This window comes from Tamandua tetradactyla, chromosome 6 (assembly GCF_023851605.1).
Source record: "Tamandua tetradactyla isolate mTamTet1 chromosome 6, mTamTet1.pri, whole genome shotgun sequence".
Classification (NCBI taxonomy): Eukaryota; Metazoa; Chordata; class Mammalia; order Pilosa; family Myrmecophagidae; genus Tamandua; species Tamandua tetradactyla.
The window spans coordinates 82,898,043-82,918,620 of NC_135332.1; the positions used below are offsets into that span (position 1 = coordinate 82,898,043).

A 20,578-nucleotide genomic window follows, 5' to 3' on the forward strand; every position below is an offset into this window, starting at 1 on the left:
TGTGTCAGAAATGTCGCTGTATTAATTTTGACGTTGAAGTAAATTTGTTTTCGCACCCCGATTCTGACGGCTTCTTGGGCTCAGCCGGCTGGTTCCACCCTCTTTGTCTAAGGTTTCAGGCTCTCTGGTGCACCGGGGGCCAGGAAGGGGTCTTGCAGTTTTGAGTCACTGCCCTCCTCTCTTTTGGCACCTGCTGAGACATGGACACCCCATCCCCAAGTGTCAACGGTGAGGTCATCCTCCACCTTCGCCAACCGTTCCTCCCCCCTCCACATCCTGGCTCAGACCCAACTTTCAGCTCTGTGCCCTTTTGCCCTGTCATCATCCTCTTATCCGTCCCCTGGTGAGTGTAACCCAATTATTCCCCCAGACACCACTTCTTCTCCCTTGAGAGACATCAAAACTTAGTCTAGACTCCCAGGGGTGTAAACCTCCCTGGCAACGTGGGACAGAAATCTAGAATGAGCTGAGACTCAGCATCAAAGGATTGAGAAAACCTTCTTGACCGAAAGGGGGAAGAGGAATAAGACAAAATAAAGTGTCAATGACTGAGAAATTCCAGAGTCGAGAGATTATCCTGGAGGTTACTCTTACGCATTATATCGATATCCCCTTTTTAGTTTAAGGTGTATTAGTGAGGCTAGAAGGAAGTGTCTGAAACTGCAGAGCTGTGTTCCAGTAGCCATGTTTCTTAAAGATGATTGTATAATGATATAGCTTTCACAATGTGATGGTGTGATTGTGAAAACCTTGTGTCTGATGCTCCTTTTATCTATGGTATGGACAGATGAGTAAAACTTATGGATTAAAAATAAATTAATAGGGGGAACAAATGTTAAAATTAAAAAATATATATATTGGATAGATGGAAATACTAGTCATCAGTGAGAGGGACAGGTAAGGGGTATGTTACGTATGAGTTCTTTCTTTTTCCTTTTTATTTCTTTTTCTGGAGTGATGCAAATGTTCTAAAAAATGGTCATGGTGATGAATATACAACTATGTGATGATATTGTGAGCCACTGATTGTACACCATGTATGAATGTTTGCATATTAAGAATGTTATGTGCTTGTACATTGTTGTATCAATAAAAAAAAAACTTAGTCTAGAACTGCTAGGAGAGAGGCAACTGGGTGTCATTTTTCCTGCTGTAATGATGTGAGCTTAGAGTTGCTGGAACTTCTACATATGGCCTGAGAATGAAGCCAAATAGGAGAAAATGTAGTCACGAGAGAGAAAAATAACAGCAGGACACTGTTTTTTTTTTTTTTAATTTTTTTATTAATCAAAAAAAGAAAAGAAATTAACACAACATTTAGAAATCATTCCATTCTACAAATGCACTCAGTAATTCTTAGTATCATCACATAGATGTATGATCATCATTTCTTAGTACATTTGCATCGATTTAGGAAAAGAACTAGCAAAACAGCAGAAAAAGATATAGAATGTTAATATAGAGAAGAGAATTAAAATAATAATACTAATAATATATATATATATATAAAAAGGAAAAAGAAAAAAACAAAAACAAAAGATACAAACACACAAACAAACAAACAAAAAACCATATTTCAGGTGCAGCTTCATTCAGTGTTCCAACCTAGTTACATTACACTTAGGTATTATTGTGCTGTCCATTTTTGAGTTTTTGTATCTAGTCCTGTTGCACAGGCTGTATCCCTTCAGCTCCAATTACCCATTATCTTACCCTGTTTCTAACTCCTGCTGGTCTCTGTTACCAATGATATATTCCAAGCTGATTCTCGAATGTCGGTTCACATCAGTGGGACCTTACTGTATTTGTCCTTTAATTTTGGGCTAGACTCACTCAGCATAATGTCCTCTAGGTCCATCCATGTTATTACATGCTTCATAAGTTTAGTCTGTCTTAAAGCTGCATAATATTCCATCGTAGGTATACGCCACAGTTTGTTTAGCCACTCGTCTGTTGATGAACATTTTGGCTGTTTCCATCTCTTTGCAATTGTAGATAATGCTGCTATAAACACTGGTGTGCAAATGTCCGTCTGTGTCTTTGCCCTTAAGTCCCCTGAGTAGATACCTAGCAGTGGTATTGCTGGGTTGTAATCCATTCTGCCATTCTATGTCTTTTGATTGGGAAATTCAGTCCATTAACTTTTAGTATTATTACTGTTTGGATAATATTTTCCTCTACCATTTTGGCTTTTGTATTATATATATCATATCTGATTTTCCTTCTTTCTACACTTTACTCCATACCTCTTCTGTCTTTTCGTATCTGACTCTAGTGCTCCCTTTAGTATTTCTTGCAGAGCTGGTCTCTTGGTCACAAATTCTCTCAGTGACTTTTTGTCTATAAATGTTTTAATTTCTCCTTCATTTTTGAAGGACAATTTTGCTGGATATAGGAGTCTTGGTTGGCAGTTTTTCTCTTTTAGTAATTTAAATATATCATCCCACTGTCTTCTAGCTTCCATGGTTTCTGCTGAGAAATCTACACATAGTCTTATTGGGTTTCCCTTGTATGTGACAGATTGTTTTTCTCTTGCTGCTTTCAAGATCCTCTCTTTCTCTTTGACCTCTGACATTCTAACTAGTAAGTGTCTTGGAGAACGCCTATTTGGGTCTATTCTCTTTGGGGTGCGCTGCACTTCTTGGATCTGCAAATTTAGGTCTTTCATAAGAGTTGGGAAATTTTCAGTGATAATTTCTTCCATTAGTTTTTCTCCTCCTTTTCCCTTCTCTTCTCCTTCTGGGACACCCACAACACGTATATTTGTGCGCTTCATATTGTCATTCAGTTCCCTGATCCCCTGCTCAAGTTTTTCCATTCTTTTCCCTATAGTTTCTGTTTCTTTTTGGAATTCAGATGTTCCATCCTCCAGTTCACTAATTGTAGCTTCTGTCTCTTTAGATCTACCATTGTAGGTATCCATTGTTTTTTCCATTTTTTCTTCTTTGTCCTTCACTCCCATAAGTTCTGTGATTTGTTTTTTCAGATTTTCTATTTCTTCTTTTTGTTCAGCCCATGTCTTCTTCATGTCCTCCCTCAATTTATTGATTTGGTTTTTGAAGAGTTTTTCCATTTCTGTTCGTATATTCAGCATTAGTTGTCTCAGCTCCTGTATCTCATTTGAACTATTGGTTTGTTCCTTTGACTGGGCCATATCTTCAATTTTCTGAGCGTCATCCATTATTTTCTGCTGGTGTCTGGGCATTTGATCAGATTTCCCTGGGTGTGGGACCCAGCTGGTTGAAAGCTTTTTCTGTGAAATCTCTGGGCTCTGTTTTTCTTTTCCTGCCCAGTAGGTGGCGCTCGTGGCGCTCGTCTGTCTGCACGGCAGTCGGCCGGGAAACCGCGCGTGGAGGCGGGGGTCACTGGCCGCCGCGGCTTGGGAGAGTGCCGGTCCTAATTGCCCAGCTGGCCCGAAACGCCAAGCGTGACGGGAGGGCCCCACTATCCAACGTTCCCAGTCAGACCGGGGAGCCACGTGCGTGGAGGGGACCCCAGTCGCCAGCCGCCCCGGCCGGGAAAACGCGCGCCCCTTGGGTATCTCACCGCAGCAGATTCTCCCTGCCCGTTCAGCTGTTCCAGAATGGGGTACGCTGTCTTTTTGGTCTCTGTCGTGACTCCGGGAGCTGTTTCGTATTGTTTCTGTTTCTTTAGTTGCTTTTCTGGAGGAGGAACTAAGACCCGCGCATCTTACTAAGCCGCCATCTTCTCCGGAAGTCCCCAGGACACTGTTTGATCCACTAGATCGAGCTGTTCCTGAAGCCCACACCCTGTGGCCTTTTTGCTTCTGTGAGCTAACAAATTCCCGCTTCGGCTTAAACCACCTTCTGTTAAATTTTCTGTCACTCACAACCAAAACAATCTCAACTGATAAGAAACTGGTCCAAGGAATGGGTGCTAAGAATTCTAGAATGATGACAAAGACAGATGGATGGTCTCTCTCTCCTGGTCTGGAAGCTGGAGATAAGCTTGGGTCTGGGGCCGAGAGGTTGATGTGAGGCTCCCCTCCCCGCCCCCAGCTTTGTGTGGTTGTCCTGAAGCTAAGTCCTGGCACCCCTGAAGACAGCTTGGGGAGATGTCCCAGGGATGGAACAGAGACAGCCAAATACACGCATGCTTCCTGTGTAGTTGGCTGCACCCCTCTCGTACCCTCTTATTCTACACAGGGCCTGGTGCAGGGGTGGGCACGAGTCTCCTCAGAGCTGCCAGATAGAAGCGGCGGTGAGTGTGGTAGTGCAGAGCCGGAGCCACCGGGGTTGGGGGGTGGGGGGAGCTGGGAGCCGCTGGGTGGGGCGTGGGGAGCTGAGAGCCGCTGGGTGGGGCGGGGGGAGCTGGGAGCCGCTGGGTGGGGCGTGGGGAGCTGGGAGCCGCTGGGTGGGGCGTGGGGAGCTGGGAGCCGCTGGGTAGGGTGGGGGGAGCTGGGAGCCGCTGGGTAGGGTGGGGGGAGCTGGGAGCTGCTGGGTAGGGTGGGGGGAGCTGGGAGCCGCTGGGTAGGGCAGGGGGAGCTGGGAGCCGCTGGGTGGGGGGTGGAGGGAGCTGGGAGTCGCTGGGTGGAGCATGGGGAGCTGTTGGGTGGGGATGGCAGGGGTGTGGGTCCCGTGGGAGCCACTGTGGGGGTCAGGCCCAAGAGCTCATAGGAGCTGTGGGGAGGGGGCAGGGGAGCAGAGCCGGAGCCGCAGGGACTTGCAGAGCAGGGAGGCGGCCAGAGCCAGCACGGGCGGACAGGGCTGGGAGGCTGCGAGACAAGCCCTGGTGACGCCACCTCCCTCCACAAGCCCCCCCTTAATGCAGCTGATGTGGTTTCGGTGGCTGCCCTGTGAGGCCGTCCAGGCTCTCTGCTGGGACCACCAGTTCTAGGAAAGCGTCCACTTGGGAACAGGGGCTGTGGGTACCTTGGATCAGATGCCCCCAAGTGCCCTGGGGCTCTCTAGCACACATCTGGCACGTGTGCAAACCATCAGTCTTGCCATGTTCTCTCCCTAGTAAGTCTATCTTGTGAAAGAAGCCACATCCTATCTCGAGGGACAGCCCCTGCCAGCCGGGGGTGAGGGGTGTCTCTTCCTGACACAGCTCTCCCAGGGGACCCCCACGGCCCCCGACGCCAGCCCCTTCTTCCCAAGAGTCACCCCCCACATACCTGGCCCACCCTTCTCCTCAGCCAGAGCAGCCTGGGGCCACTCCAGCCTCTGCCTCCAGCTCAGCCACTCCGTGGCCCCCTGATGGGCAACGGGTGGGAGCACGGAAGCCTTCCAAACCCCCGTGTGCAGGAAGTGCTTGTGTGCCAGCCCAGGCTGCCAGGACCTGGGCATTTTGGCAATGTAGAGATTGGCCCCCAGCATCAAGGGAAGGTGACCATTCAGGGTAGCAGCCATGGAGGTTAAATAGAAATGAATTGAAGCTTGGGTGGGGGTCCAAGCCAGGACTCCCACGCTCCCACCCCATGGAGGCATCCCAGGCCCACAAGTGGGAGACGGATGGCTGGGCCTCAGCGCTCCCTGGGCCCCTGTGAACACAGGGCCTGAGCCCCCTGTGAGAACCAGCTGCTGCAGCAGGCCCGAGACTCCAGAGGTTCCGACAGGGCCCCCACCTCGGCACTCCCTGGACCTGGGGGTGGAGGCTGAAAGCTGGGAGCTGGTAGGGTGGGCCTTCCTGAGGCACCATTCCCAGGGGAGCCACAGCAACCGCCACCCATCCACCCACAGCGTGTCTACTCGGCCTGCCCTAGCCTGTCTGTCCGCCCACCCCACCCCACCCAACATTTTCCGATGGAAAGTTCCCAGGGTCATGGCATAAAACCCACAGAGAAGACGAGCCTGGGCAGGGGCCGGGCTGGATGGTCACGGGGCTGGGTGGAGGCGGGGGAAGAGGCAGTTCAGAAAAGTCCACACCTCCAGGTCTCCAGGCAGAGATGGCTGTGGAGACAGGAGGGCCCCCTGTCTGACCTGCTGACCTGGCACAGAGTTACTCCCTTCCCTTGTGGAGGCCAATGTTGGATGATGAAGTCAATGGCTGGACGGCTGGGTGAATTAATGGATGAATTAATGAAAGAAAGGATGGATTAATGAATGGATGGATGGATGGATGGATCAATAAATAGATGGACAAATGGACATATGGGTGGACATATGGGCAGTTGGATGGAAGAGTGGGGAGGGGTGAATGGATGGGTGGGTGGATGAGTTACAGAAAGAGCTTCTGCTCGTGCTGGAGCCTGCCTGTCCACCCCACCATGAGGCACATCCAGGCTCCATATGCCTTCAGAGACCTTTGAGCGTCACTCTTTAAGTTGCCAAAATGCCCAGCTCCTGGAAGCTTGGCACACAACCCCTTCCTGCACAGGGGGCTCAGAAGCTTCTGTGCTTCCACCCGTCTCCCATCACAGGGGCACGGAGGGGCTGAGCTGGAGTCTGCTTTTCTAGTAGGGTTGGAGATGGGGTCTGGAGCCTGCAGGCACAGCAGTGGGCTCGTTCCCGGCCCAGGTGGGAGGGGGTGCAGCCAGGAACCGACATGTCTGGGTGCTGGGAAGCTTGGCCCCAAGGGTGGGGTGCCTGAAGGAGAATGGAGAGGCCAGAGAGGGTCACGAGGACTAGGGGTGATGGAGCCCAGAGGTCCCTGGGGGCTGGCTGGGCAGCTGCAGGGGAGGTGGAGGTCCCAGGAGCCAGGGCGGAGCCAACCCCAGGCCCCTCACAGGGCGGCCTGGCCCCATCGCCAGCAGCCCCTCACCCTCCAGTCGGCCCCGCACCCTGCCACGGGAACCAGCAACCCCTGAGCACTGCAGATGGGACTGAGCTCCCCAAAGCCAGCCTCGTGGGCAGGAGAGCGAAGTGAAGGGGTGGGAAGCCCCAGCCCCTCCCCCAGCCCCTCCCCAACCTGCATGGCCCGGCCTGTTTCCCAGGAAGCTGGTGGCGGTGGGAGCCAAGGCCAAGGGGCGGGGACCGGGTGGAAGGGGGAGCCGGGAGCAGGCGCACTTGGGCACAGACGGGGTCGAGTCCAGGGGCTCCCGCTTCCACTCACCCACTGGTGACTACAGACAGGAACCCAAGTCTGCCTGGCAGGACCAGCAGGCGACCACCAGTCGGGACTCTTTGGCTTGTCCCTGGGTCCCCTGGGTCCCCCTCGGCCTCCCTCGGTCCCTCCCCCCTCCCTGACTGCCATGGACAACCGGGCCTCCCAGCTCACCCTCGAGCTGTGCAGGCCCCCAGCCCCCTCTGACAGCAGCTCCCCTGGGTCTGCTCCTGCTGTTGCATCTTGGGACTGGTGGGGCGCATGTACTCTTGAGGTGACAGAGGTGACAGAGGCTGTGAAGGTGGGGCTCAGCCATGGAGGGCGGCCGACCCCAGCGGGCGAGGTTGGGGCTCGGCCTAGGGTTGACCCAGGGCCCCTGGAGCCCCGTGGGCTGGCGGGAGGCATGGAGGCACTGTAGGCCTCACCGCTGCCCTTGCCCCCCAACACTGCAGGGCTGCTGCCCAGCTGCAGGAACGGGAGGTAAGAGCTGGTGGAGGCACCCTTTGGATCCCCAATCCACTTCCATGAGCTCACGCTGAGTACCTGACACCAGAGACCCTTACCCTGGGCAATGGGCTGACCCACAGGCTCATGGGTGCCGGTGCCAGAGGGAGCCACTGGTGCAGTTTGCAGAGGCCAGGTGAGGCCGTGCGGGAGGGGAGCAGGCTAGGCAAGGCTGCACAGGTGTGGGGGAGACCAGGTGACTCCATGGGGTGCACAGGCTGATGGGCATGTCTGGGTCCCAGGTGGGGGCTCCTGGAGAGGCGTGTCCTGGCAGCCCAGAGCTTCAAGGTGGCCCCTGGAGCCCTCCTGGCTCAGCTGGGTCCAAGTGAGCAGCTCCTGGCCAAGCCGTGGCAGGGCCTGCTGGGACCCGAGGCCCTGGAGGCGGCTGTGCTGTGTGCAGGGACAGTTGGGGGCAGGGACGGCTGGGGGCAGGGACAGCTGGGGGCAAGGTGGGGGCTGCTGCACGGGAGGGTGACCTGGAGAGGGTCTGAGAGACCCGCCGGAGGCTGGCAGAGCTGCTCGTGGGTGAGTGGGACAGGTGGGCAGATGGGTCCTCACTTGGTGCCCTCACTGGGTGCCCCCTCCAGGGTCCTCTTCTGCAGAGAACAGAGCTCAGCTGGTGTGGGAGTGGTTGGGTCCCCGGCTGAAGCAGCTGCCGCCCTGGACACAGGGGCTCTCTATCCCATTCCGCCACTGGAGGGGGCAGAGTCCCAGCGTGCAAGGCCCAAGAACCCAGTACAGGTGCCTGCACCCACCTTGGATGCCCGAGAGGGTGCTGGGGCCTGGAGGCTGAGCTCAGCGGGGAGTCTCCTCTGTCCCCTGCCCTCTGAGATGGCTGCAGACCAAGGTCCCGTGGAGCAGGCTGGGATGACACGGAGGGATTTCTGATCTCTCCTACTTCCCTGAGTACCCAGCAGGTCTGGCGGGCAGAGGAAGCCGGGGTAGGAGGGTGGGGGAGGGCGCCGAGCCCCTGGCTAGGCTCCCGGGGTCCTCTCTCTCCCTAGCCATGTTGCGGGCAGAGGTGCAACCCCTGGGGAGGCTGCTGGTTAGAGACTTGGGAGCAGGACGTGGGGCTGGTGCCCATGTTGCGGCCGGCCGACCAGACCTGAGGCATCCGGTGGAGCTGGCAGCCAGAGAGCGGGGGCTGGGGTGAGGGCGGCCAACCTTGCAGGTGCCTGGGAACCCTGGGGGAGGGAAGAACATGCCCCAGAGTCCTGTGGGAGCACAGGGTGACCTCAGGGAGGCTGGACAACCTGGGACTTTGGGTGGGGGGTGGGGGGGGCTAGCACAGGAGACCCACCCTTATGGGAGGTGACGTGAGGACAGCAGGGAACAGAGGGGAGCTGGGTGTGCAGGATTTTCCAGAAAGGATTTCTCAAGGCCAGTTCAGGATTTTGCCCCTGTTTCCTCTAACGACCCTAAGACCCCACCCTGAGGTCCTGGCTGCTGGCCTGGGGGTGGACATGGGGGAGGGAGGCACCGCCCTTCCAAACTGGGTTGGTGGGGGGGAGAGGAAACGGGTGGTCTCTGTCCAACTGGAGCCCCAGCTAGGTTGACGATGTTTATGCAATAACTGGAAAGAAAAATACATCTGGAGCAAGATATATATCAAAGCTCCCCCTGAGGTGCAGGGGTTTTTCTCTCCTGTGTTCCCTGCCATCCCAAGCTGCAGCTGGGGGTCTGCAGACAGGGCCCCTCCTTCCCTCTGTAAAATGGGAGAAGCCGGGACTACACAGGTGCTCCCGAGATTTACTTCTTGCTCTGAAGTTTCAGGCCCTCTTCTCCGCCTGGGGAGTAACCCTCCCCTCACCAGAAAAGGGAACTCCACTAAGGCCCAGGGCCAGGAAGCAGGGACCACCTGGGTGAAGCCAGCCGGGGGACACCCCTCCCCCTTGCTGGGGGGGGGCAGCATCATGCACCGGGTAGAGAGGCGGAGATGTGAAGCTCTCAGGAAGGGGGCAGGGGTGTCAAAAGCAGCAGGAACTCTTCTGGGGCAGGGCAGGTAAGTATGGCCCTTGAAGGCAGGGGTCTCTGGGGGAGCCAAGGGGAGAGCAACCCCATGGGTGTCCTTGCTGTGGGGTGGGGCCAAGCCCCGCGAGAAGGGCTCTGGATCCGTGCAGGCAGCGGCCACCTGGCCTGCTGGCAGAGGTCAGCCTGCCCCTGGGCCCCGAGCCCCAGCCTGCCAGCCCCCCTGCGTCCTGTTCTTCCTTTCCAAGCCCCTGGGGGAGGCCCTGCTGTTCCTGGGCCACCCTGTGGAGAGGTTGCTCAGACCCCTGCACTGGCTGCACCCGGCTGAGCCCCAGGTAACAGAGGGGCCGTGGGGAGCCCACCTCCCCACCATGCCCTCCGGCCCGCAGGTGCTCTGGGGTACTGGGTGGCCTGCCAGGCTGGGCTGGGGCTTTTGTGGGGCTCTGGGTGCCCACGGCCAGCACAGGGGAGGCGCCAGCTCTGGCAGGGACAGAGCTGTGGGCGGCCCTGAGCCTACAGACCCCGCTCCCACCCTCACCCTGTTTCCTGACCCCTCCCTCTTGCCTAGGTGAGGCTGAAGCACTGCCCTCTAACCCCAGGGAAGGCACTGGCTCAGAGCGGCCCTGACCAGGGGCAGCCCAGGGACCAGGGGAGCTTGAAGGTCACTATAGCGGGGACTGCCCCAGGGAGAGGAGCTCAGGGGCCAAGAACCAGTGGGGCCCTGAGTGGTGGTGGAAGCCTGGGGCACAACCAGACAGGGCCAGCCGCATGCAGCCTGCTCACACCTGGAAGGGGCGAGGGGCAGAGGACTCTCCACCCACCCCAAGCGGGTGAGAGGGGCCGGGCCCAGCGCCACACTGGCCACCTGCTCCTCTTTCCTTCAGCACGCCCAGGTGTGCACCTGGCGTCTGTGGTTTGGCAGGGGCACTGCCTGGACGGCTTAGGGTATGTGCCCTTCCCAGCAGGACCTCGCGGGCCCCATCTTGGCATTTAGTGAGCAGGGCTGCAGGTGGGAGTGCCCTGGCAGCACCTTGGAGGGGACTTGGACCCAAGCTGAAGCACCCCACTTTGTCAGGGACAGGGCTCCGCAGCGGCCGACAATGGTCATGTGGCATGGCCAGTGTCATGGACACCAATGCGGACAAGCTCACAGGGGGCCAGAGGCCTGCCCAGGGCCCAGGGAGACTCCATGAGTAGGTATGAGCCAGGGCCCGGCGGGTGCAGGGAGGACAGAGCTGTGGGGGTGGTCCCTGGGACCCCCCCAACCTGACCCCCTCTCCCCTACTTCCTGAGCCTGTGCAGGCGCCTAAAAGTGTCCTCATGGTGCCTGTTGGAGACGGCTGGTGGCTTTGGATGAGTTTCTGTTCAAGAACCACTCCGGCAGAGGTGAGGGCTGGGTTGGGGGGAGGCCCGTGCCCTGGGAGCCTCCAGGTCTGGGGAACAGAGGAGAGGCCTAGCCCTGCCCTGGGGCGCCTCAGTGGGGACGGTCGGCCTCCGCCAGTCCTGCCAGCCCACCGCCGCCAGTTTGGATCTCGGGGCAGCGGAGGGAGGCACCAGCCAGAGGACCCATGAGAGGCTGCTGTTCCGAACCCAGGCCCTGCCTCCCCTCCAGCCTCAGACGGTGGGTGCTGGGACCCTGCCCAGGCCCAGGAGGGGGGCTGGACCCTTGGAGTGAGGTCTGTCCCCCCTCTCAGGCAGGGCTGCAAGCCTGCCCGGGCCACAGAGAGGTCAGCTGTGACAAGGCCAAGGCCAGAGGGGTCCCAGGGCAGCCCCTGCGGACCCCCAGCTGAGCCTGCCCTGGACTCAAGCAGCAGTGAATTCGGAGCGAAGGGACTGGGACAGAGCCGCGACCCTGGGAGCGAGCCGGAGGGGGTCTACTCAGTCAATAAAGCAGCATTTACCGGCTCTTAGCACTGTATAGACGCGCCCTCGGGGTCGCCCGGTTCCTTCCCTGCTCCACCCCGCCCCTCGCCAGGTCGGCCCGCCTCCTCACCTCGGGACCTGCTGTCCGCCCCCCCACCCCCCGCCTCTCCCCACCCAGAAACTCCCCTGGCCGCGGGGCCGCCCCCACCCTAACCACCCCCCTCCTCCCGCCTTCCCCAGGCTGAAGGCGGGCTCCTGGGGGCGGGGCCTCAGCGCAGGTTTAAATTCGGGTGGCGCGGGGCGTGCGGGGAAGTGCGGACCCGGGTGGGGACAGAGGTGCTGACTGCCCAGCGAGCCCCAGCGCCGGACTGGCAGGTGGGCGCGTGGGCCCGGGGGCGGCGGGTCCCGAGCGACACTGAGCACCCCCCCGACCCCCGCGCGGTCGGTGCGAGGCCGGGGTGTGGGCTCGCGGTACGTGGGAGCTCCTGGCGTGGCCAGGCAGGGTGTCCCCATCCCACACCCCTGGTTCCTGAGCTGCCCCGGCCTGGTCCTTACAGCTCCGGGGTCCGGGCCGCTCTCCGAGCCCGGGATACGGGGTTGGGGTGGGGGACTGCAGAGCTCCCGCCTGGGTGTGGGAGATGCATACCGGGGTGGGGGTCCCACCCACCTAGTGGTTTCCCGGTAAAGCGGGTTTGGCGCTCTGGGCAGGCCCTGCAGGGCAGGTTCCTCCTTGGGTTCCTGCCAGCCCCCCTTGGCCCCTCTCGGGCACAGCCCCTTTCCCGGACTGCTAGCAAGTGCCGGGCAGGGCAGGTACCCGGCAATTAGGCTGACAAATTGGGAGGCACAGTAGCCGCCCCTTATAGGGTGCTGGGCAGGGAGGTTCGGCGCCCCATGGGGAGCACCCCCCGCCCCTGCTGCTGGGTGAGCAGACACAGCGCGTCCCCCAGCCCTGCTTCCTGGACACTGCAAATCCTGCCAGACTTTTGTCAGGTCTGATCTCTGCCCTGGCAGACTTTTGTCAAGTCTGATCTCTCTGCCCTGGGGAGGGGTGGGTCAAGGTGCAGGTTGGTGGCACTCTGCGTCCAGGGGGACCTAGGCCAAGGTCGCAGCTTCTCTGTGTGTATCCCAGGCAGGCTGGGACCCTAAGAGTGGCATTTCGGGGGATGCCCCAGGAAAGGCCTCCTCCCCTCCCAGGCTGGGAGATGTGCCCGCCCCTTCCTGCTGGCTGCCACCTCTCTGGTTCCTGGGACGATTGTCTCTCCTGTTTCCCCGCTCCTGAAACCACCCTGCCCCCTCTCTCTGGACACCTCTGCCACCCTGGTGACAATCTGCCAGCAATACCTCTTAAATGCCCAGGTCTGTCCTGAACCCCAGACTTCCTGTCCAGCAAGTGACCTTCACCCACTCCAAGCCCCTACCCTGGACCCCTCGCGAGCAGCCTGCTGGGGCAGGGCAGGGCCAGGTAGAATCTTATCAGACCAAAGGTCACTGCAGGCAGGGAGTGGCTAAGCCAGGAGCGCTGCCAGCACCCTCCTCTGAGCTGCTCGCCCCACCCCCTAGAGTGCTTTCACATTCCATGGGTCTCTAAGCCAAAAGAACCTCCCTCCCTGAATCTCCTCTTTGTTCAGGGAATTGGAGCCACTTGCTCAGAGCACTGTCTCTCCTCCCTCTGGGTACTTGTCCAGCCAGGGCCTCGCAGCAGTAGCCTGTCCCTGCTGGCTGCCTGCTATCCAGGCCGGGGACCACCCATGGCCTCCAAGCCACCCCCACTTTGGCTCCGCGTGCCCTCCCCCCTACATGCCGGTGGGTCCCCTGCCTCTCTCGCCTCTTACCTCTGTCCCCAGTAGACCCCTTACATGGTGCTCCAATGGGACACAAGGCTGGCCTGGACGCCGGCTGGCATGGGTAATTTAGGTGCACAGAGCCTAAGAAGGTAGTCCTAGCCAGGTCCAGAGGGGTCCCCCAAAGCGTGAGGGAGGGGGCTCAGGAGGGCCACCCAGGGGGCGGGGGGATCCTGGGTGAGCCAGGTCCCACGGGGCAGCCACCACTTGCATACCCCACCCCGAGGATCCAGTCCCTCCCGGCTGCGGCCACCTCTTCCTGGAGAAAATCCTGAGAAGCTGCTCACATCCAGCCTCCTGCCTGTGGCCCCGCCCCACGTTTGCTGGCTAGTCTGCGGGGATCTGAGCCCTGAGCGCCACACCTTCTCCCGCCAGGGTGGTTGCATTTGTCCCTTCCTCCTGCTGACCAAGACGTGGGCTCGCAGTCAGGCTTGGCGACTCCCCTTCCAGGCCATCAGTCCCTCAAGGAGTCAGTGTGCCGGAGTGGCCGGAGCCTTGGGCCCACTAGGACTGTCTGTGCTCCACAGAAGCCACACCTCTGGGAACCAGCGCCGGAGCCGAGGAAGGTCCAAGTTCCCACGTGGGAGTGATGGGGTGGGGTTACGCCAGCCCCACCCCTGGGTGGGACCCCGTGTTCTCCCTCCCAGGACACAGCACTGTGTCCGGGTCACATTTCAGAGCTGACTCATGACTCAGTTGGCCCAAAAGGCCCCTGCTAGTGATGGGGAGTTCCAGTGTGGGCTTCCGGGGACCCCACAGCCAGGCGCTGTGTCTCGGGGCCCAAAGGCAATTTGTCGAAGCTGCTGTTTAGAAAGGGGCATGACTTCTTGAGTCGTGTCGCGGTCTTGCTCTAAAACTCCAGGAGTTTGGGTTGTGACACCCCCACTGGGGCTTGCTGTGAGCCACCGCACAGCCCCCTCAATTCCGTCGGGTTTATGGACCACCCACCCCAAAGCCTGCACTCTGGCCAGCCTGTGCCTGGCCCCCTCAGCTGACGGCCTTCTGTGGCACTGGAACTGGGCCACGTGGGGTGACCAGGCCGCTGTGGTCCCCCAGGCAACATGTCACACAGCCCTTGGCCCTTTACCCCACTGGGCCCTGATGCTGTGACCACAAAGTCGGTTCTTCGCATAGAGGGGCCACCTGACCCAGAGCCCCGAAGGAAAAACAGGTCTTGGCACACTTTGCAAGGAACTGGAGGAATCTTCCCAAAACCGGTTCAAAGTGGGGATGTGATACAGGGTTATTATAGGTAAGGGAAGGGGATAGAGGTCAAAACTAAATACTGTTCACATGATGCATTTTTGTCAGGTCAGCGGTGACTCTGGATGTTCGTGAGCAGGGCACGGGCAGATGTCTCGTCCCGGGTCATATACAGCACGTCTTGTTGCTCCAGCATCAGTGATGAGCTTTAGATATTGAAGTGCAAAATCTTATGAGTAGGGTCCTCATGACGCTTTTCTTAGCTGATCCTCAGAAATTTCAGACTTGTCTCTCAAGGATGGAGTCACTGATTTGCTGGGCCGCAGGGATTTATTGCCATTTTGTTGTCTTATTTCTGTAAGCAGAACTGAGAAGGTCTGGTTAATGTCCCAGGAGCGACGTACAAAGAGCAGATAACTAACCTCAGCCAGGGCGAGAATATTCTCCAGCTATCAATCCCCGCCCCCCTTGCATTTTTACTGTTCTTATTCTCAAGAAGACATATTTTGTGAGTATTCTTCATATAAGGAAAATGGGGGAGGGCCTCATCTTCTGTAGTTGTTTCCTGCTGATTATGGGTGAAGAAAACTTTCATATTATTTTGGAGGACGCTCTAGATATAAACTTACAAGGCCGTTATAGGCAACAGAAAGATAAGCATTTGGCAAGCAAAATAAAGACTACTTTTGAGAGTGATTCTATTTCATAGGCAGGTTCATTGACTGCTTAGAAAATGAGTTGTTTGCTAAGCTTTTTAACATACTCAATATCACTTTGCATTTCATCTAGTATAGAGGAGATATTTTCATATTCACCAGGGATGTAGGTACAGTACTTAATACTAATTAATGCGCAAGTTTTCCCCTGAGCTGCAATGGGTGCTAGGCTTATAATACCACACATGCTGTCCCCTATAGGAGCAGGCTTTAGTGCCAACTGCATCTTTTCAGGCTCTAATTACATCCCTCTGGCAATCATAGCTCTGGAAGGTATGTTCTTTGTACAGTTACAGCACAGCATTGCTGGTCCTCTGGAAAACAGGGCGGGAGGGCTGTAGGATTCCACCGGCCAGTCACACAGCGCCCCCTGGCACTGTGCAACAGAGCCAGTTGGAGGTCCACTGAAGAGCTAAAAAGCCACCAAGTCCCTTTCGGCAGGCAGAGCTGCAGGTGTTCATAGCAGCAGTGAGTTGTTTTCAGAAATAGCAGGTGCCCTTCTATTTCTGGAACAGGTCCAGGTGTACAGCTGATACCTTTACAGTTTCAGGGACGTAGAAATGGGTCTAGCCAGTAACTCAGATGGGGAGACAGTGTGCGCAGCAGCTCTAGGAGGGTTTAAACAGGCCAAGTGCCTCAGTTAAAGCAGGGGTTCAATTTCTTTTTCACATGTTTAACTAGGAAACAGAAAACTGTGACTAGTAGCGCTATATTGGCTAATATTATGCAGATCAGTATCTAACAGAAGGTGAGGAAATTATTTTTAATTAAAAAATATTTTTTAAACATTTTAAATGCAACTTATAGCAAATGAACTTAACTATTTTTAGCACTTTATTTATTTATTTATTTTTGCATGGGCAGGCACTGGGAATCAAACCTGGGTCTCCAGCATGGCGGAGGAGAATTCTGCCTGCTGAGCCACTGTGGCCCACTCTGCACCTTATTTTTATAAGGTGAAAGAATGAATTTTTTGCAACTCTTTGGAATGAAGTCATATCCTTCAGGGTTTGACCTTGAGAAGGCAAAATGCCAAAACTTACCAGGTTTGAGATAGCATTTGGTTCTTTACTCACTAAAATTAAGGAAAAGACCTAGCTTTTCAAAAAGTGAGGCAACTTGTTTTCTTAAACAACCAAGGGCATGATAAAGTCAATAAAGTATAAGAAGTTATTTTGATAAAACACACTTTCTGCTTTTTACATTGATTTCTTAGAAAAAAACTTTTGATTTTTTTATTACTAAGAATAGACTAATATTCCAAGAAAACGTTGTCACTTCAACAGAGAGAAAACCAAATTTTAGTTTTGCATCAGTATATTATTTTCTACTAAAGCTTTTAAAAATTTTGTAATTAGACCCATCAAATCTTTCCTAGATTTGACCATAATTCCCTTCTCCATGAACCTTCTGTGACTTAATTTTTTCCTAATGTCCCAACCATTTATTTTATTTTACAACATAACTACCCTTTCTTTTTCCTTTTAATAAGAACACATCCTTTATATCCTTCATACCTAAGTTAGCCAAATAATTTTGGAAACTGTCTTCAAGCGAACACCTCACCACATACAATTACCATCAAAATCAAAATTGTGGGGCGGGCCGCGGTGGCTCAGCGGGCAAAGTGCTTGCCTGCTATGCCGGAGGACCTCGGTTCGATTCCCGGCCCCAGCCCATGTAACAAAAACGGAGAAACAGAATACAATAAAACAAGAAAATGTTTAAAAATGTTTCCCTTTCTTCCTTCCTTCCTTCCTTCTATCCTTCCTTCCTTCTCTCTGTAAAAAAAAAAAAAAAAAAAAAAAAAAAAAAAAAAAAAATCAAAATTGTGAGAGTAATGCTACATTCTTAAGACACTTTAGTCAATGCATTTTTGAAACTTTAATTTATCATTTTTTAACAAGAGTTAATGGCACATATAGATTTGTTTTCTTTAAAAATTTTCCTTTCTTCAATGTTTCACAACCACTATATAATTTTTTAGAAGCTTGAATATAAGGCACCTCATCTCATTTATAAATATAAGGCACCTCATCTCATTTGTGATTTTTTTTTCTTTCTTTTCCTTTCTTTTTTTGCATGGGCAGGCATCGGGAAATGAACTTGGGTCTCTGGCATGGCAGGCGAGAATTCTGCCACTGAGCCACCATTGCACCGCCTTCATTTGTGATTTTTTTTACAAAACAAATCTAATTGCAAGATAGTATCTCATTCTTAGGCTACGTTTCACCATTGCCTGTACCATGGCCAAGCAGTATTACAAGAGAAAATCAATTTCTTTTTTTAAGGGGCCTCCCTCCAAATTTAGACCTATTATTCAAAATACAACCCATAGGACACATACCTGGCTCATCCTGAGAGTCGCCCATGGCCAGGCAAAACAAACAAAAATCATGACGACAAAACATTAAGACAGGAGTTTTTTCAAAGTCAACATATTTTCAAACTTAAAAGCAAAGAAAAACCAGGAAGACAAGACAGGCAAACAAGGAGCTTTTTTAGTTAACTGGTTTTCCAGCTTAAAAGCAAAACGAAGAACCATGTAGACAAAGCATGTCAACAAGGAGCTCTTCAATACCAAAAGGCTTCCCCCCATTTAAAAATACAAAAGTACAAAACCAACGGGAAGCCACAAATCTGGGGTCACAGATGGTGGGGCCCAAAGCCACCCAGTCTGCATTTATGAACCCAGACCAATTCAGCAGTCTCCTTCTCACGAGCAGACTGGCAAAGTGAAAGGAAACACAAACCAGAAGAGAAAATATCATGCAACTACCTAGCACGGGGAAAGTTCTAACTTTAAAATCACCATCACACAAATGCCCCTAGCATCCGTCCACAGCAGAAGCCTCACCCGGAACCCCCAGCTACAGTCCTCCAGGGAAATATCTGGGCAGGTGTTAGGGATGGAGCTGAGGAATCTGAAAAGAAACCCCACAGCAGATGAGACACAGACCAGGGCTGCATCTCAAAGCAGCATGGAGGTCCCTCCGTGGTCGCCAAATTGCTACCACAAGCATAGCAGTGTCCATAGAGGGCTACAAAGGAGAAGCACGTTTTTCAGTGTGAAAGGTCATTTATTGCAAGTGCACTTTGCAAGGAACTGGAGGAATCTTCCCCAGACCAGTTCCAAGTAGGGATGTGGGTTAGGGTTTCTATAGGTAAAGGAAAGAAGGGAGAGGTCAAAACTAGTAACGTTCACAAGATTCGTTGTTGTCAGGTCAGCGATGACGCTGGATCTTTGTGAGGAAGGCACAAGCAATTTCTCAGTCCTGCGTTTTCTCCAGCACGTCTAGTTGCTCCAGCGTCAGTGATGAGCTTTAGATATTGACGTACAAGTTCTCACATGCAGGGTCTTCAGGACGCTTTTCTTAGCTGAGCCTCAGGAAGGTCAGACTTCTGTCTTTTGAAGAGTGAGTCACTGATTCACAGGGCCACAGTGTGTTTTTGTTGCCATTCTGTTATCTTACTCCTGTGTACAGAACTGAGAAGGTCTGGTTGATGTCCTGGGAACTAAGTACAAAGAGTAAATTGCTCAGCTCTGCTAGGGTAAGCATATTCTCCAGCTATCACTGTGTGGAGGATGTGGTGGCCTCCTGAACTGCTGTCAGGTTCCTTCCCCTGCTCATTGGCTTCCACTTGGGGGTAGGGGGAAGCTGTGCCCGCTGCCACATCTGTCCATCCCACGTGGGCACCAGGAATCAGGGGTGTGACCCCTGGAAGCCACTCTAGACTAGGGCCCATTACCCCACCTGCCACCTGACTCACACACCCACTTACTGGGGTGCCCAGAAGGGGTCTCCTCTCCCCGGTGCACCCCCACCTGAATCCCCTTTAGTGCTCTTCCCACCTGCCCTTGCATGATGGGGCAGGTCCTTCTTTCTGGGGACCAGGCCCTCCTTTGTCAGTGGCTTCTGGTCTGGAAACAGGCTCAAGGTCAGCTGCGGTAGCCACTATTCTGCTTTCTGTCTCTACGGATTTGCTTATTCCAAATATTTCAGATCAGAGGACTCAGATGATATGTGTCCTTTTGCGTCTGGCTAATCTCACTCAACATGACGTCTTCAACCTTTATCCACGTTGAGGTGTGTACCAGCTCTGCACTTCTGTTTTTATAGCTGAGTGATATTCCATCGAACAGATGAGCCACACCTTCACTCCACACCCCTCTGTCCATGGCCTTGGGTTGCTTCCATCTCTTGGTTACCGTGACTAATGCTGCGATGAACACTGCAGAATATCGTCTGTTCAAGTCTCTGCTTCCAACTTCTTTGGGGGGTGGGGGGCGGCATATATCTAGGTGTGTGGAGTTGCTGAGGAACCACCAGCCTTTTCCACAGCAGCTACACCATCTTACATTCCCACTGGAAATGTATGAGGATTTCTATTTTTCTGCATCCTCGCCAACCCTTTTTATATTCCGTTCTTTTTTTTTTTTAATAACAGCTACCCTAGTGGGTGTGAAGTGGTGTCTCACTGTAGTTTCAATTTGCATTTCTCTAATGGCTGATGAAGTCGAATATCTTTCCGTATACTTATTGGCTATCCTAATATCTTCTTTGGAGAAAGGTCTATTCAAATCCTTGGCCCAGTTTTTAATTGGGTTGTTTGTCTTTTTGTTGTTGAGTTGTGGGAGTTCCTTATATAGTTTGAACATTAAACTCTTATCAGATATATGGTTTCCAAAATATATTCTCTTATTCAGTAGTTTGTCTTTTCACTTTCTCAATCATGTCTTTTTTTTTGCTTGGGCAGGCACTGGAAAACAAATCAATCATGATGTACACAAGTTTTTAATTTTGATGAAGTCCGTCTTATCTATTTTTTTCTTTTGTTGCTCATGCTTTTGATATAAAGATTAAAAATCCACTGCCTAATCCAAGTTCCTGAACATGTTTCTCTGTTTTCTTATAAGAATTTTATACTATTAGCTCTTAGATTTAGGTCTTTCATTCCTTTTGAATTCATTTCTGTATATGGTGTCAGGTGGGGAGCCCCCCTTCATTCTTTTGCATGTGGACATCAGTTTTCCCAGCACCATTTGTTGAAGAGACTACTCTTCCCCCAGTGAGTGGGCTTGGCACCTTTGGCTATAGATGTGTGGATTTTTCTCGGGATTCAGTTCTATTCCTTCGGTCCATGTGCCTCTCTATAGGCCAGGACCACCCTGTTTTAATTGCATAGCTTTGTCGTGTCAAAATGAGGAAGTGTGAGTTCTTCAATCACACTGGGCTTTAATTTCCATCCTCATCACTCTCAGTTTCTTGTTATCTCTCCCTAAAGCCTCCCCATTCCACTATCCTTAGTTGTTTATTCCCCATTTCTCAAGTGCACTTGCTATTGCACCCCAGCCCAGTCTAGCCTGCCCCTGGGGAGAGGTGAGCCATGGCTTTGTTTCCTCTGGCTGGAGGAAGCATGTGCCTCCAACCCCAAGCGAGAGTCTCACCCACTGTGGTGGGTGGAGCCATGGGCTGG

At 53.7% G+C, this 20,578-nt stretch overlaps 1 protein-coding gene and 1 long non-coding RNA gene across 2 annotated transcripts in view; one reads left to right on the forward strand and one right to left on the reverse strand.

The window, feature by feature from the left end:
• LOC143688525 (uncharacterized) lies at nt 1-13,746 on the reverse strand. The gene is made up of 3 exons (XR_013178109.1): nt 13,173-13,746; nt 8,265-8,428; nt 1-193 (listed from the first exon to the last, which is right to left on the reverse strand). It is a non-coding gene; the product is annotated as an uncharacterized LOC143688525 (long non-coding RNA).
• EPPK1 (epiplakin 1) overlaps nt 11,643-20,578 on the forward strand; it is a 19,481-nt gene continuing 10,545 nt past the window's right edge. Inside the window, exon 1 of the mRNA XM_077166567.1 lies at nt 11,643-11,715. The gene's annotated coding sequence lies outside the window, so the exon portion shown is untranslated. The remainder of the gene's footprint in view (nt 11,716-20,578) is intronic.